This window comes from Diabrotica undecimpunctata, chromosome 6 (genome assembly GCF_040954645.1).
Source record: "Diabrotica undecimpunctata isolate CICGRU chromosome 6, icDiaUnde3, whole genome shotgun sequence".
NCBI classification, from domain to species: domain Eukaryota; kingdom Metazoa; phylum Arthropoda; class Insecta; order Coleoptera; family Chrysomelidae; genus Diabrotica; species Diabrotica undecimpunctata.
The window spans coordinates 59932245-59944800 of NC_092808.1; the positions used below are offsets into that span (position 1 = coordinate 59932245).

At 30.4% G+C, this 12556-nt stretch overlaps 1 protein-coding gene across 2 annotated transcripts in view; it reads left to right on the forward strand.

Moving 5' to 3' along the window:
* Positions 1–12556, forward strand: part of LOC140443464 (calpain-A-like) — a 343829-nt gene that overhangs the window by 77681 nt on the left and 253592 nt on the right. The gene's annotated exons all lie outside the window — the stretch shown is intronic.

Below are 12556 nucleotides of genomic sequence, written 5' to 3' on the forward strand. Positions count from 1 at the left end.
GAGAATCGTAAAAAATTCAAAAATTGACAAAAATCTCGCAACGTTTATTTAATTAACAGCTTTATAGAAACTGACATTATTGCGGCAAAATTTAAAAATTGCATACGAAAGCTGCACTCTTTACGCATTATGAATTTTGTCAATAGGCCGCGTCAAAAAATATCGAATGTTCACTGTCGAGTTGATACAAATTATATTTCAAAAATTGATTTTGCACGCGTAACAGAAATTCAAATTTGTCGGTCGCTTCAAGCGTTGTTTCTGAGAGAACATTAACATTAGGAATGTAGCTGAGAAATTATCTCAGCTACATTCCTTGATGCCCGAGGCACAGTATATTTCTTAAAAAGAAAAGCAATATACTGTGCCCGAGGGTAGCAGTGGCAAACGTTTTTACCACTTTTTTTTTGGTCCCAAAATTGACATTCTCTGCCAATTTCAGCTTATTCATCTCGTTTTTAGAGATCAAATCTATGACGACTAGACTAATATATATATATATATATATATATATATATATATATATATATATATATATATATATATATATATATATATATATTGATATGATTGGTGTTTATAGAAAATAATTTATAAGTTACACTACTAGATAATATTAGATATTAAAAGTATTTGGTTATTTTAATAAGTTATATACTAGAGAATTTTATAAAAATTATTTATGTGAGGGCATTTTTAAGAAATTAGCATATAATAATTGTAAAAAGTTGTATTTTAATAATTATAATATTGTAGATATATTTAAGTGAGCCATGTGACTAGGCAACCAAAAATACTCTTCAAAGTGACAGATAGAAATTCATAATTAGGAATATAAAGTGGGGTTATAATAATATGTTAGTTTAAAATGTTTAATTTATATATATTTACTGATTTAAGTGTATATTCTGATCTGAAAAGCCTAAATGTCAACAAAATTATCAATAGAAAATTGGATCGAACATATACTGTTTCCAGAAAATTCAGACATGTGTTTAATGGAACAAATCGAACATGATTTCTTACCAGATGGTTCTGGAACATGAAAAAAGATATAAATACCCGGTGATTTGGATTCAGTCCATTCAGTTAGTCAATCAGTTATGAGTTACAGTTACTATGATGGCCAGTATGAAAATTAGTTAGAGGCAGTCAATCAGTTACAATTGTTCAATATAGTGAGTTAAATCAAGATTAAGAAACAGTATAAAGAAAATATTATTGAAGATTAAAAATTATGTTATGTATAAATGATGATAATGGAAGAAGTATTAATTGAATATTAAAATTAAATAATATTTTTGATTGGATATTGATATATTGAAAAGAAGAATAAAAATAAATGCTGTTTGCTGGTTTGCTTGGTGGTTTATAAATGCTGTGAAGAAAAATATCTTAACAGGTTGACTGCCACATAAAAATGTTTAAAAAAGTCCATGGTGCCAAGTTGAAAAAAGTGCATCTGGCAACCAACTAAAATACTTCCATTACTAATATTTCACCAATTTCATTTATTAGTCCCAATTTTTGAAAAAATAGGTCAGCGGTCGAATACGACCGCCTGGGCGTAGGCGGCATACTTATTCCCCTGGTGCCAATCGGTCGGTCGGGCGGTCGTTCTGTTCATGATGAGACTTGTTGAGTGGTTGTTTTGACCAATATTTTATCAGTAGAGAGTAGAGGTTTGATTGTTAGTAAGACAAGTAAGTTAATTGTGCTCGTGTTATTTTTAGAGTTAGATAATAGTAAAAATAATTATTATTTCTTGAAATAAAATGGGAAGTCGCGGTAAAATGATGGTTGGTATGGTTTTGGAAAGCAATGAACGTTCAGGTAAGATATAATTTTCATATTTTCATATCATATGTTCCTATTATATTTTCAGATGTAAATCATTGCATAGGATTACTGTTTGAAGTATGTACCTACACAATAAGCAAGATAATATTCTGAAAAATACACATTTATTTATTAGTAGAATAGCATAGAAATATGCTTTATTGTCATTGAAAGCTATATAGACAATATAGATATTGAAAGATTTATAGCAAAAGTTTACAAAGAGTCAGAAAATAACAATAGCTAATACCATTTACTAAAATCATACAAATCGTTAATATAAATAAAAAATAATGAAGTAAAACAAAACCAATTTATTGCAAAATTTAAATAAGTTGCAAATAATTAACGTTTTTTTTTGACAGTTTCACGGTTAAAAATTTTGTTTTTTTTTCAGATGACGAACCTAATGATTTTTCCTTCGATTCTGACCTAGACCCTCTGTTCTTACCGTCCAGCGATGAAGAAATTCTATATAGCTCCGATGGATCAGAAGCGGAAGAAGAAATAAATTTGAAAAATAAACGTAGAAAGCTAAACACTCTTGTTAAAAAAATGGAAATTGGTAATGAGCCATGCTGTTCTAAGTCACTTTCCAGCCTGGATAACATTCACAAAGAAATACACTCTTTGGATGAAAATTCAAAAAATATTGTCCAACTACAGCCTTTGGAATTGAACAGCGCTATTTCCTTGAAAGAATTAGATGACTTTTTTCAAGTTACAATCGATCAACAAAACCAACAAAACATATTATCATTTGAGCAAAATGAAGATCACCAAAGCCAGGAAAATTCTGCTGATGATCTAGCCGATAACTACTATACAAGCCTAGAGTTAGCTAACATTTTACTTGACAAGGAAACTCACTATATTGGGACGCTAAGAGCAAATCGTCGTGGAAACCCAAAAGAAGTAATAAATAAAAAATTGAAAAAAGGGGAAACGTTTGGGTTGGAAAACGAGACAGTCATCTGCGTTTTGAAGTGGAAGGATAAAAGAGATGTCTTATTACTATCTACTAAACACACTACCGAAACTCGAGCAATTCAGCGACGAAGTGGTGTTGTTCATAAACCTCAGGCTGTAATGGAATACAATGAGGCAAAGTCCTCAATTGACCAGTCAGACCAGATGGCAAGATATAATTCACCTCTACGAAAGTCACTTAAATGGTACAGGAAGCTCGCTGTAGAATTTCTTCTTGGAACATCCCTCGTAAATTCTCACATTATTTTCAACCAACTAGCCGATAAAAAGATGAAAATAACTGAATTTAGAGAGCATGTAATAAAGTCGCTCTTAAGTTATGAAGACAACATTGAGTCACAGAATGATTCCGAAAGGGAACAACAACAAATACGAACTACAAGGAGATCGATGCAAACTCATACTTTGGTGAAAAAAGAAGGACCATATGATAAAATAAAGAAATACTGTAAAGGTTGTTATAAAGAGAAGATTCGGGGAAACATAACAAAAAATCAGGTCAAAAAAGTAGTAACTTACTGTGTCACTTGTGAAGGTCAACCACACCTTCGTTTAGATTGTTTCAACAAACACCGATATAACAAATAACCGATAATTTTTAATTTCTTTTGTGTTTTTATTTAACTTTTGTATGTATTTCAGTTTGTATTGGATATTTTTTATAGTTTTATATTTTTTACTCGAAATAAACATGTCAAAATTTCGATATCATTTTAGTCTCCCCTATTCAGCCAAAATGAAAACTGATATGTATATACGACGACTGTATGCCACAATGGTCGAATACTGCAATAATTTCACTTATCTACACGATCTCTAGCAAAACAGGAACTATATCACAGACCGTATCAAATCGGTCGTATACGACCGCCGTGGCATGCAGCACTTATTGAACTGTCGGTCGTATACGACCGCCTGGCAGTCAACCTGTTAAATTGGTGGAAGCTAATAATTGGAAAAAGTAATTTCACAAAAACAAGGATAACCGAAGCTGAGAAGAAGACATTGGTGCTGTTCTCCTTTGTTGAGAACAGAACTTTGTTGGTCTTCAGCGGAGAACCATCTAAATGAAGCCAAATGTTCGTTTAAAATTTTTTAAATATTCATATCTACGAATATGAACATTATTTTCGGCAAAGTTTGTGTGTTGTTTTTTGTTTTTTGTTTTTTCTTTTTTGGTTAAGTTAGTTTTAAATAATGAGTAAAGTGTACAGTAGATATATGATAACATCGATAATATACTACATATTGAGTTAGAACTGATGAAGCTTTAGAAATATAAAGCGAAACGTCTTCGATAAACTTATGAAGTAGTTGACTTCTTTTTTTATTTGCCAACCTGAATGACCGATTAAACCTCTGAATTCACTAGTTAAGTACTTTAGAAATATAAATTGACGGTCGTATTCTTTACAATATATATATATATATATATATATATATATATATATATATATATATATATATATATATATATATATATGGATATTTATCACTCAAATGGATAATTTAATAAATAAGAAATCAGATGTTGAGCATCTGAGTGAGATTTATGATTATTTATTACACATCGAAAAGTAAAACATTATAAATAGACACACATAACTATTAAATAATTAATGCAACACAAAATGTAATTTCAAAATTTTTCAACTACAACACACCTTTACGGTAAATCTTAATCAAATAAACAACTACTACATCAACACCATGGAACTAATTATCGTCTGGCATAAGTCAATCAGTAACATTCGATATTTGGTAATTCTGGTACTTAACCTTAATGACAGTTACCGAACTAAACGTTTTGTGTATGTTTTGTTTTTAATTTGAATTGTGTTTTTGTTTCTTATATTTTAATTGTGAACGTAAATTATACAACTAAATGTTACATGTCTGCATGTCTACATGATAGCTGCAATCCACATTGTACCCACAAATCATTACTTGATGTTATTAAAATTTAACCTCAATCAAGTAAGATATAAACAACAAACAATTATTAAATTGTATTTTACCATGTTTTAAATAATTGTAGCTCTCATCTGATGATGCCAATGAAAATTGGCGAAATATAATGAATGTTGAACAGACTACACTTGGCTTTCAATCAGCTGTATACCCAATTAACCTCAACCCCCTTTTTCATCTATCAGATCAGCTGTTATTTTAGAGGATATATTATAACTGTTTTGGATGGGTTGGAGTCAATAAAAGGGCTATTGGTTAACTATTTTTTTAATTCTCGAGCTTTAATATATATATATATATATATATATATATATATATATATATATATTGGATATTAAGTCTTACCCCCCTAGTGAACTCCGTTATTTAAGACAAAGATGAAAAACGCTCGGACCCGTCAATTTTTATTTTAATAGAGGTATTTTATAACATAAAAAAATTGTCACCCCTTTCATCCCTTTCACTTGACAGCTATCCCCTCAGATTTTTTAAATGGCAATGGGGGTCGTGCGATAGTTTGTTGGAAAGGGTTTGAAAAGAAGAATTCTAAAATCTATCACACTTTACTTTAACTTTAAGGATCTGTTCGTTAATAACGATTTATTGTTTGGAAATACACTTTGCGATACAACAATACAAAAGTAGGTACACTGGTTTTGCTTTAATATGGGACATTCGGTATAACAAAATTTATTTAATTTTTATTCTTGAACGTTTATACCGAATTATTTTTTTGCAGAATAAATACTTTTGTGTCGTTAAAACATATCATGGTTAGAACAATTTTTTAAATAATCTAGTTGGCGTGTATAGTTTTTGACAACTGTCATAAAAACCAAGCAATTAGCACTGTTGATTGTAAAGAATATTGACAAGAACTTGAGATTTGGTGAGCTTTAGTGGTAAACTGTAAATTTTTAGTATTCAAAATTCAAAACAATCAAAATGGCACCACCTCGTAGATTAGTAGACAAATGTGAAGCAATTTTAATATTTAGCGAAGCATGCCGTAACTACCATGAAGCTGTGAGAATATTTAATGAACGTTTTCCGAATCGTCCAATTGATCGACATTACTATAGACTACTTGTCACCAAATTTTGTGAAACTGGTTCTGTCGAGAACAAGAAACGGGATGGTAAAAAAAAGACTTCTGAGGAAAAGCAAGTAGATATTTTGTCTCAATTTGTAGTAAATCCATCCAGTTCAACTAGAAATGTTGCTCGCGAATGCGAAGTTAGTAACAGGACTGTCTTAAACACTTTAAAAAAGCAAAAATTATATCCCTATAAGATGAAAATGGTGCACGAATTGACAGAGGATGATCCAGATCGACGACTGCAATATTGTGAAACTATAATAATATTTCACTTGATCTTTTTTATTTCTTACCTTGTCATTAATCTTACATTTTTTGAAATTCTTTAGTTTTCATCACCCTATCACTTCCTAATTGTACATAAAATTTCCCTCCATGTTGAGGTGTCGTTGAAATTTCTTCTATGCTTCTTCGGACTTTTCACTTCTAAACACAAAATACACACTTTCTTACAAACCAATAGTTCATTTTCAATAATAAAACAAAGCATTAAAATCGGTTTTTTTAATGTTCACAGAATATCATCAACTATTTTTTGCTGTATAATAGCTTCACCAGAATAGAAATTTTCTCTTTTAAAAGTAACTGTTTTCGCTATTTTTCATATTGTCTTTGTCTGTTTGTTTGTTCTACGATAATCTTTAGGTATTTTTGGTTTGTCATGATTTTAATTTCATCACAGTTCATTTTGAATCAGATTTTTATTGATTCGATGTTTTAAGTTTTCTTCAATTGATTTTTTTAATTCTATGGTATCGAATGTTTTTTAAAGTCCACGAAGGTCATATATGTTAGTACGTTTTATCGAGTGGATATGATATATGTGCATTTGCTTATGTTAGAGTTGTTAAAACATGATCACTTGTTCTGAATCGTCTATCTAGTTTTGATTTTAATCTATATGTTAGAATCTTAACGTCTTCTTAGCGTAGTTTAGGTTCAATAATTAGTTTTTGGAGCTTATTAAGCTTCTATCCTATATTGGGGAGCTGTAATTTGTGGCGTTATCCACCCAGGATATCCTAATTATAGGTCGGTCCATCCACATTTCGAAGTCCTCAAGTGGGTTTAGCAAAGCAATTCCTCTGATCTCTACATTTTCGTAGGAGAACCGTCAGCCTGAACAACCCTTCTATGGTCCTAAGACTAGGTCTAAAACCAAATTGTATTATGCTTATATCGGTGTCGCATTTCGATATATTCTGCGATGTATGATTTTTACATATAGTTTTAGAATTTGGATCATCAGACTTATTAGACTGGATGCTTTAATAGATCATTCCTGAGTAGTATTTGGTCCATTTTCCATCTTCAGTATGACGACAAATTAAAATCGATGAGAAGATAAAAACAAAGACTAAGAACTAACTAACATGATATCCACTTAAGGTACGACATTTTATTACTTCAAAAAATTATGAGATGTGTTATGAGTTTTACGAAATAAATTATATCTCTAGAATGATATAATGAAAACTTGAAAAAAGTGGATTTCTAGTATCTAAAACACAGTAGAGAATCTTCCTTGATAGACAAATAGGAGAAAACAAATTTTTTGGAGCTGAAACGAAAGATTAAACAAGCCAGTGAAGAAAATAAACATATAAATTAAGTAGACACGACATGGATAAATTCAGGATACACGGATTCGAAACAATAGCATGATGAAATGATTAAAAGCAAAAGACGGGTATTTCGAGTATAAAAAGGGATTGAAGGTATTTCGATAGCGCGTCTTCTTGGCGCAGTCCTCTGATAGTTGTAAATGGTTCTGAAAGATCTCCTTGTACCCGCACTTTACATTTAACTTTCCTCATTGTCATTTTAACAATTCTACCAATCCTTTTGGTATTCCAAATTCATAGCCGAATATAATTGGGGTCTGTCAATAGTATCTTACGCTGCCTTAAAGCACTACTTTCAAAATATACTATGTTATTAACACTTTCAAAGTAACGTCCAGAGGGCAGGTAAATAAGACAATTAAAAGAAGTAAAGTGAATGTGTTGAAAACTGACAATATTTATGAAGATTTAATTAATTGAACTTGTTATTCTTAATCCAAACTGTGGTTCCTTTAAACCTAATTCAGATTATAACGTGGTCACTTTATTGCATAACAATGAAAAGACCTAGTAATAATAGATACAAAATACTAGTTTTTTCACTAGCTTGCGACTAAAACTTTTTATATCCAAATATTTTTGTACCTTCAGTTTCTGGGTGTTGACATATCCCAAAGATCTCTAAACATTTATTGATTTTAGTACAACCGCACCCATTCAATAAAATCCGCAACACATCGCGATCGTGCCAAAAATTTTTTCTTAAATTTTAACTGCCAAAGTTAATATACACATAAATATCACTTTGTATACTACTCCAAAGCAGTTGTTCAGAACTTATTGCATAATATATTTTGAATAGGTTAAAGAAAATATTTTAGAAATACATAGTAGGTATGTTAAAAGCATTACAAGGATTAGCAATAAAATGTTTTTCGAAAATTTAAATTTGGAGGCTCGATTTGTTGGAAAAATATTATTGCTATATTGGTTTTCTAAAATGATATTTGAAGAAAATTTGAAAATGAATACCTAGCTTTAGTAATCTACAATATAATTGCTTATCTTGGGAATCGAATTTATTGTAATAATAGATATCTTACATTATTAATTTAATATTTAAAAAAATATATAAGTATGTTCATATAAACAACTACCGATATTTTGTTTTTTTATTAAAATATGTGCTGAGTTAGAAAGATAAGCATGCAGTAATTCTTAAATAAACTATTGCTAATTATGGCCTGTAGAACGATTCTTTTAATCAAATGCTTTCGTAGTTTTTATTTAAAAATGTTGCAACAGTAGTTTTTGTCACGACCATATGAAATTATTTCGTTTCTTTTAACCATCTGTCTTATAGAGATTAATCTCCTACTTCAATTTATTGATAATGATTTTGATTATGTTGTATCACAGATTCCTAAGACTATAAATATTCCTACCCAAAGTACTATATCATCAAAAACCAATGAGAATTGAATAATCAGCCTTTTGTTTCCATGTCACATGATGTATGCACACCGGTTTCCATACAATTCCTTGTTCTATATTTTGGCATATCAGCCTTCTTGTCGTGTTTGTTATATTAACCAAATATTATTTATTCCTGAAACTGTTTTCTTGTTGCGTGTTTAGGTTAAATATTGTATTTGTATGCGATTAAACCCCAATCGATTGTAATGAAAATTACATTTTATATTTTGTTGTAACATTTTAATTTCTATTTCGGAAATCGTAAAATTTTTTTTATGAATTGAGAAAGTGTGTTAACCTATAATGTTTATCAACTGACAATTAACAGTCAATTATTAATTACAGGTTAACATAATTTCTTAATGCATTAAACGATTTCCGCATTGGAAATTGAAAATCCAAAAACAAATGTAAAATGTAATTTTCATTAGGTATAATCAATTTTGGTTTAATTTCATATAAATACAATATTTCAATTATTTATTCCTCTAGGTTAACATCATACTCTCTTGAGATCATTCCTTTTCTTGAATGCGGTTCTGAATAATTTTATCATTTTTCTATGATTGTATTGAATACGAACATATAATGCTGTATATATTGCATTTTATAATTTATTGTCTATTGTCTTTCTTCTCCTTACCTGCTTCAGACATGATATTTATGTATGACATATTCTACTTATTTATTCTTTACTATGCTCCATACGTCCATGCAACCCTCTTCAATGAGAACCTTTCGAGTACTGAAAACCATAGTGTTAATTAGCAAATGGCTTTAGATTCATTTTTAATTATTTGTCTATTCGAAAAAAATATTAATACGTACTGATTAATATAGTCCACCTAGAAAATATCCAACAATTATAATATTTCTGTATATACTTTTATTACCTGTTTAAATTATAAAATGATTAAAAATTATTCATTTCATTTACTTACAATTTCTTGCGGCCTAGGTAGCTCAGAGTGTATCCACCTTTGGTAGCGAATGATATGGATTTTATTTCAACTACAAAAAGAAGTATATTCTAGATCGCCGCTTTGAAGGCTCAAATCACAAGTCGTAATATGTCTAAGTACAGCTTCTTTACACTTAGTGGTTCGTAGTCGACTTTCAGCTGTAAGTTTTGTATACCTGTGTACATTTAACGATACCTAACACTGATATATGTAGAGGAGTTTCCTACGCTCAAAATTGGGTATTACACAATAAGAATAAGGCACAATCTCTAAACGTGCAAGTATATCAGAGACTAGGTCACCGCCATAATATTCCGTAATGTTGTTCCAAGCCTGTAAAACTGATCGAATCAAACCTTTTATTTCGTTACGCTGGTCGTTTCAGCTCAGTTTTCATTAATCCTGATATTGTTAATGGCACAAAGATTTGGTGAAGTACCTTGAAATTGTACCCAAATGATGTTCAAGCTTGGTTATAAACAAAAATATGGCATTTTGCATTACTCTAATAAAGCGCCACCCTCTCGATAAAATTAGTTGTTTCAGGAAGAAAACTATTTAGTAGCTCACAGTATATTGTACTAATAGTGGTGCCATCATCTATACAGGGTGTCCCATAATTAATTGGACATTAGCTAATGGGTGATAGCTGACATAAGAATAAAGCGTTTGAGCTCAAATTGCTTAGGCAAAATGTTGCTAGTTTTCGTTCTACAGGGTGATTCATTAATATTTTTTTTATATCATTTTTAGGGATATATTGAAAACTATTCAACTGATTTGAGTGAAATTTGGTATCTTACCATTATTTAGTATGCTTAATGTAAAAATGATATTAGTTTTACCATTGACACTAGGTGGCGCCACCTACTATATCATTGGTTCATTAATGTGGCCATAATGTTTTTTATCCTCCCTGTATAAACATTCTAGGAAAAAAAACATGAAATAAAATTCAATTCTACACAAAAAAAGTATTCTTGTTCCAAATCAAAAAAGTACACCGTTTTCAAAATAAATGTGTTTTTTAGAGACGTGCATAAAATGAAAAAAAATTACAAAAACTTATGTAAATTCAAACCTTATTCAAAAGGTCTTGAAAACCAGTGAATATTAAATGTATTAGTAGTAGATAATTTTTGTAAACAAAATGCATATGATTGAAACAATTATTTTTATTAAATCTTTTACACAGTAACAAATTTAAAAAAAATCAGAAATTAAATTAAATTAAACAATGCAGTGAATATAAAACAATTGACAAAGTGAATTATTCAAAACGAAACGAAAAAAAATTACAATAAGTGTTCAAAATGTTCACCATTAGATAAACTACATAATCTAAATATTTTGTGTAAGTTTTGTCTTATTTTAAATAATGAGTTTCTTTGGCCCCTAATTACGTTAACTCCTTCTACAATATTTTGCCATAACTCTTGACATTTATTTATTTTTTTATATAAACAAGTGACTTTAGGTAGCCCAAGTGAAAGTCTAGGGGATTTAGTTCGGGCTGCCATGGATATACACTACCTCTACCAATCCACCTTTGAGGATAAATTTCGTCTAGATAATTTCTAACTTCTAGGCTATAATGTGGTGGTGCACCATCATGCATGTACCAAGAGTTACGTCTCAAATTTAGAGGTGTGTCTTCTAAAAGAGTTGGTAAATCTTCTCTCAAAAAATTTAGATAAGTTACTCCGTCAAACCTAGTTGGTAATTCGAATGGTCTTACAATACAATCCCCAAAATGCCACTTCAGATATTTATGGAAAACTCATGTTGAAAATGATGTTCTTGAAATGCATAAGGATTTTCTGTCGCATAGGTATGGCTATTGCGCCAGTTAAACACACCTCTTCTAGTAAATGTGGCTTAATCGGTAAATAAAATTTTATTATAAAACATTGGATCGTCTAAATGCCGCCCTATCATAAGCTGACTAAATCGAAGCCTTGCTGGAAAATCCTGTGGTAAAAGATTCTGTACTGGACTAAAACGATACGGATACATATTTTCTGTCCGTATTATTCTTGAAACCGTAGATTTGCTTATACCAGTGTCCGCAGAAACAAGCCTTGTACTGGTTTCTGGATCTTCTGGAATACGTACACCAATGTCATCCTCCATATCCGCATCAATTACTCTCGGTCTTCTCTGTTTTTACTTTAATAGTTTGATTGCCTTCTATTGGAATAAAGTTCGAAATAGCGTTGAGCTGCTTTACGAGAACAAAAATTTTCCTGGGCATACAAACAGATCATATCGCGTATTTCTACACTAGAAAATTCGCTATGACGTAGCATTTTATCTTTATCTTAAGTGGTTTATAAAAAACGTAATAGCACTTTGACAAATAATGGCTCGCACTGCACTTTGACAACCAATAAGAAATAAAGTCGTAGCTACGTCTTGACGTTGCCATTAAGTTCAAAGCATACTTGTTTTACAAAAAATTAAATAGAGACATGCATCATTAACAAAATACGTTTATTTCGAAAACGGTGTACTTTTTTGATGTGAAAGAGGACTAGGTAGCTGTTTTGTGTAGAATTGAATGTTATTTCATGTTTTTTCTCATAAAATGTTTATACAGGGCGGACAAAAAAATTATGGCCACATTATTGAACCAATTTTATAGTAGGTGACGC